At 38.7% G+C, this 6,000-nt stretch overlaps 1 long non-coding RNA gene across 1 annotated transcript in view; it reads right to left on the bottom strand.

Annotated features, from left to right (window-relative positions):
* Positions 1-1,236: 1,236 nt before the first annotated feature.
* Positions 1,237-6,000, bottom strand: part of LOC308235593 — a 73,716-nt gene continuing 68,952 nt past the window's right edge. Inside the window, exons 3-4 of the long non-coding RNA XR_013959194.1 lie at positions 5,377-5,480; positions 1,237-1,695 (exon numbers count right to left, since the gene is read on the bottom strand). This is a non-coding gene — a long non-coding RNA (uncharacterized lncRNA). The remainder of the gene's footprint in view (positions 1,696-5,376; positions 5,481-6,000) is intronic.

Below are 6,000 nucleotides of genomic sequence, written 5' to 3'. Positions count from 1 at the left end.
TATATATATATATATATATAGAGAGAGAGAGAGAGAGAGAGAGAGACTTCAGAGAGAGGGAAAGAGCAATAGAAACATCAATAATGAGAGAGAATCATTGATTAGCTGCCGCCTGCACCACCCCCACACTGGGGATGGAGCCGGCAACCCAGGCATGTGCCCTTGACCAGAATTGAACCCGGAACCCTTCAGTCTGCAGGCTGATGCTCTATCCACTGAACCAGACCAAATAGAGCTGTACAAGATGCTTTAATATAAATCTTTAAACTTTTCTGCAATTGAAGAATGTGTTTCATTAACACTTTATTCGTTTTCTCTCTTTTCATTCTCTCTCAACTAAGTTTGCCAAGGATTTCCTTTTTTATTTTACTATCCTTTCAAAAAACAAAATGTGTATTTTGCATCATGTGACATAGACCATGTGGTATATTACAAAAAAATTAAGGAACAGTATCTTAAATTGGACAAAAGTTCATTTCTCTCTCATGTAAAAGAGGTGCAGAGGGCCCAGATGGTGTGGCTTAGTGGTTGAGCATCAACCTGTGAACCAGGAGGTCAGGGCATATGCCCAGGTTGCAGGCTTGATCCCCAGTGTGGGATGTGCAGGAGGCAGCCAATCAATGATTCTCTTTCATCACTGATGTTTCTATCTCTCTCTTCATCTCCCTTCCTCTCTGAAGTCAATAAAAATATATATTCAAAAAAAAAAGAGGTACAGAGGTATGTAGGCACCCTGGCATCATAAGGTGCCCAGACTTAGTCTTCATGCTCTGATTCCCAATGAATAATTTCCATCCTTGTAATCCTTAAATTCGCAAGAACTATTGGAGATCTAATGCTTGGAGTCATGTTTCTAATCAGCAGCAGGTAGAGGAAGAGAACAAAAAGGATAATTTCACCAATAATTCAACCTCCTTTATTAGCTTTCCCAGAAGTTCCTGACCATGTGAGGGAGGAAAAAAATCAAAGCTCTAAACAAGAATGGATATTGGGTGAGACTAGAAGTGTCTGATACAATTTCATATATCATCTCAAACACTTCTGCTTTTATTTCTACTTTAATTTTCATAGCTTTCATATGAATTATTTTTTTCTCTCTAATTTCTATTCGTTTATTTTGATACTCATCTTTTAAGTTCTAAGGTCAAATCGTTTGTGTATATTTTGTTGTTTTTTTAAAAAATAACAATAAAACACTTGAGAAATAAGTCAATCAGAGAAAGACAAATACTATTTGATCTCACTAATATGTGGAATTTAATGGAAGAAATAAACTGATGAACAAAAAAGAACCAGAGGCATAGACACATGGAACAGACTGACAGATGTCAGAGGGGAGGAGGTAGAAAGGACTGGAAAAAGAAGGTGAAGAGATTAGCCAAAGAATATACAGTATGTGCATACATAGCTCATGGGCACAGACAACAGTGTGACAAAGGCCTGGGGAGGGGAATGGAAGAGGGCAAAGTGGGGGTAAATGGGGGACATCTGTAATAGTGTCAACAATAAAAAAATATCCCAGGCCGGTTTTTCCCAGTGGTTAGAGCATTGGCCCACAGACCAGTGTCGCATGTTCAAATCCCTGGCGTGTACCTCGGTTGCAGGCTCAATCCATGCATGAGGTAGGTAACCAACCGATGTGTCTCTCTCACATTGATGTTTCTTTCTCTCTCCCCTTCTTCCATTCCATGCTCTCTAAAAAAATCAATGGAAAAAAATATCCTTAGGTGAGGATTAAAAAATAAATAAATAAATGAAAAATAATTTTAAAGAGAATATAACTTTGAAATCCTGCATTTCATTGCCTTATTTGCTAGCTCTTAACCCTTACCAGTGGGATAAATGTTTATAGAGCTGTCCAAAGACAGCTGGAATGAAGAGCATTAGATTTTACAGTTTATGATCTTTGAACATATATTCCCTGAGCTGGGTGGTTATTTGACATACTAAATCTCTCTCCTTGAGCACATAGTCCCTCATATCATAATTCATTTAGCAAATTGCCTTTTGCCAGACATTTAGTGGTCTCCAATTCTTCAAGATTATAAGTATTTGCTATATATGCCATCCTTAAGATATATCTTTGTCTACCTGTGTAATTATTTCTGTGGGATTAATTTTTAGGAATGGAATTACTATGTCAAAGAGAATAAAAATGTAAAATCTGATAGCTATCACAAAACAAGTTATTAGCTTGGTTGTTTTTTGCCCTCCAGAATGTTTTCCAGAAAATATAACATTGCTTTCTCTCAGACATTTTTGGTAGGAGAATAACTTACTAATGCTGATTTAGATAGCAATCTGGTAGAATCAGCCAGAATTTAAATAGGTATAGCCACTGATGCAGCAAGTCCTCTTCGAAGAGTCTTACTGAATTGCTTTTATATGTACATAAGTAAATATACATTGTATGTGGTGGCTTGGAAATGCAACGTAAGGACATTAAAATTAAGTGAAAAAATCGCTTTGAAGACATATAAATATGTTATGATTCCATTTGTAAAATAAAATTATCAGTGCATGTGTAAATGTATATTAGTACTTCATTGCAAAGTAAAAGAATGAGAAGAATATATATTCAACAATGGGCAGTATTTACCTCTGAGGAGTAAAAGAGACCTGGCCCAGGAGAGGGGGAATGTGATAAAGAGAAAGGTCCATGTTTAAAGAAATATGCTTTTTTGAATTATATGTATTTTTTACTTTGTAATAACTTTATTGTTGACACTATTATAGATGCTCCCCATTCACATCCCCCTTACCTACCTTCCCCAGTCCCCACCCCCTTTCCTCAGGCCATCACCACACTGTTGTCTGTGTCCATTGATTATGTATATATGTTCTTTGGCTAATCTCTTCACCGTCTTTTACCCAGTCCCCACTCTCACCTCCTCCCTTTCTGAAAGCTGTCAGTCTGTTTCATGTATCCATGTCTCTGGTTTTATTTTGTTCACCAGTTTATTTTGTGCATTGTATTCCACATATAAGTGAGATCTCATAGCAGTATGTTTACAGATACATCTCCTAGGGCAGTGGTCGGCAAACTGCGGCTTGCGAGCCACATGCGGCTCTTTGGCCCCTTGAGTGTGGCTCTTCCACAAAATTCCACGTGCGGACGCGCACGTACAGTGCGATTGAAACTTCGTGGCCCATGCGCAGAAGTCAGTTTCAATCATTGTACTGTTGATATTTGGCTCTGTTGACTAATGAGTTTACTGACCACTGTCCTAGGGCAAAGGAAACTAAGGAGAAAGTAAACAAATAAACATCAAAATAAAAATAAAAAGCTTCTTCACAGCAAAAGAAACCATCAACAAAATGAAAAGGGAGCCAACTGTATGGGAGAACATATTTGACAATGATAAATCGGATATAGGTTTAATATTCAAAATATATAAAGAGCTCATACAGCTTAACAAAAGGAAGACAATCCAATTTAAAAATGGGCAAAGGACCTAAATAGACACTTCTCCAAAGCAGACATACTGGTGGCCAAGAGACATATGAAAAAATGCTCAAAGTCAGTGATCACCAGAGAGATGCAAATTAAAACATCTATGAGGTATCACCTCACACCTGTTAGAATATCTTTTCATCAACAAATCAACAAACAAGGATATGGAGAATAGGGAACCCTAGTACACTGCTAGTGGGAATGCAGACTGGTGCAGCCATTATGGAAACCAGTATGGAATTTCCTCAAAAAATTAAATATGGAACTGCCATTTGACCCAGTGATCCCACTTCTAGGAGTATATCCTAAGAAACCCGAAACACCAATCAGAAAGAATGCATGCACCCAATTTACAAAAGCTAAGATCTGGAAACAGCCCAAGTACCCATCAGTAGACGAGTGGATAAAAAAGCTGTGATACATTTACACCATGGAATACTATGCAGCAGTAAAAAATAAGGATTTCTTACCTTTTGAAATAGCATGGAGGGACCTGGAGAGCATTATGCTAAGTGAAAAGAGCCAGTCAGAAAAATACAAGTATCACATGATCTCACTCATATGTGGAATCTAATGAACAAAATAAACTGATGAACAAAATACACTGAGTGGCCAGATTATTATGATCTCTGAACGCATAATAATCTGGCCACTCAGTGTGTGTGTGTGTGTGTGTGTGTGTATGTGTATATATATATGTATATATATATGTACATATGTACATATACACACATATGTACATATATATAAACATATTAGAGGCCCAGTGCATGAATTCATGCATGGGTGGGGTCCGGCCAGCCTGGCCAAGGGGAGGTGACATGGGCGGTTGGACAGCCTGTCTGCTGGTTGAACTCCTGGTCGAGGGGACAATTTGCATATTAGCCTTTTATTATATAGGATATACACTGAGTGGCCAGATTATTATGCGTTCAGAGATCATAATAACCTGGCCACTCAGTGTAGATCCAGAGACATAGAAGCATAGAACAGACTTTGGAAGCTCAGAGGGAAGGCAGGGGAGGGCGGGTGGGTGGGAAGAGATCAAAGAACTTGCATGCATATAAGCATAACCAATGGACACAGACAGTAGGGTGGTGAAGGCTTGGGGCCTGAGTGGGTGGGGGCGGGCAAGAAGGGGTCAGTGGGGTTTAAAATCGAACATATGTAATACTTTCAACAATAAAGATTTTTTTCTAATGAACAAAAAAAGGAAAAATACTAGTGGTCTAACATTTATTATGTTAATGAGGTGATATTGCAAAGCCATTAGGTAACCAAAACCATTAGGTTACAGTGGTCTGTCTAGTAAAATTCATTTTACCCTACAGGTCTTACAAGTTTATATGATTATTCTTGTTGAAGTTTAAGCTAGTCAGCAGTTAGTTAACTTGGGAAATAACATGAAGGAGAATAATGTTCATGTTTATTAACAACTGTATATTTGAGTTTGGTAAGCACATATTTCATATCTCAATCATCTTGGACATTACTGGATGAATGGGATATATGAAACTTGCTCCTAAAATATGCTAAATGACATAAGGTTGAAATCCATCAGAAGCTTTCACCAAATACTTCTTTGTATGAGAAGAATCTGATTTGGCCCTTGTCGTTCAAAAGTTCTAAACTATGACAAGCAACCTACTTGAACGTTGATCATATACACAGTTGAGTAAAGAAGAAGAAAAACATTTACTGTAATGCATAGAATAAAGAAAATATTTGTGGTTTTGGTGGTGGTGTTCTCAGTTAGCATTAATTGACTGCCCATAAAATGTTGCTTAATGAATGTTAAATCAATAGAAACTTGCTTAGGTTTTCCTATACATTATCTCACTTCATCTCCAAAATTTCCCTGTAAGATATTTTTTAAGTTCATAGATTATGACATACAAACTTGAAGCAGTTAATGGACTTACTTGACCCATCTCCCATGTCCCAAGACTGGTAGATCATATAGTGCTCTCCCTATGTGTGCTGTGCTGGTTCATTCTTCTGGCTCATCAGGATGCAGTTCCATGGCCTGGGAGGTGAGAAAGGCGCTGGATTTGCAATTGGTAAAAGAGGTAGATATACCCACTTGCCCCCTGAGAGGTAAAGTGAGGGTTTGTGAAGCATGTGGGATTCCAGGAGTAGAGGGAGCATCAGAAAGACAAACTCATCATGGCAACTGAGTGTGGAGAACACCACTTGGGGAAGATGTGTAGGCAGAAAGAAGGCTCATTGAAGAGACTTGAATGGAGAGATAGAGAGTGTGGTATTGCAACTTATAGTAGGAAATAATGTATTTGGTCTTCAACCTGTTCCTGGCTCACAGCTTCTAAAACTTTTGGAATTTCCTTTAATAAAAGCAATAAATGTGTCTTTTATTATATTAACTAGAGGCCCCTGTGCATGAGATTCATGTACTGGGAGCGGGGGGGGGGGGGGGGGTTCCCTCAGCCCGGCCTGCACCCTTTAGCAGTCTGGGAGCCCTCAGGGGATGTCCAACTGACAGCTTAGGCCCGCAGGAGAGGCTCTCGCCAGCCATCAGCCCGGCTTGT

This window comes from Plecotus auritus (assembly GCF_963455305.1).
Source record: "Plecotus auritus genome assembly, chromosome: 10".
Classification (NCBI taxonomy): Eukaryota; Metazoa; Chordata; class Mammalia; order Chiroptera; family Vespertilionidae; genus Plecotus; species Plecotus auritus.
The sequence above is the reverse complement of the archived record's forward strand: the minus strand, read 5'-3'. Positions and strand labels throughout refer to the sequence as shown.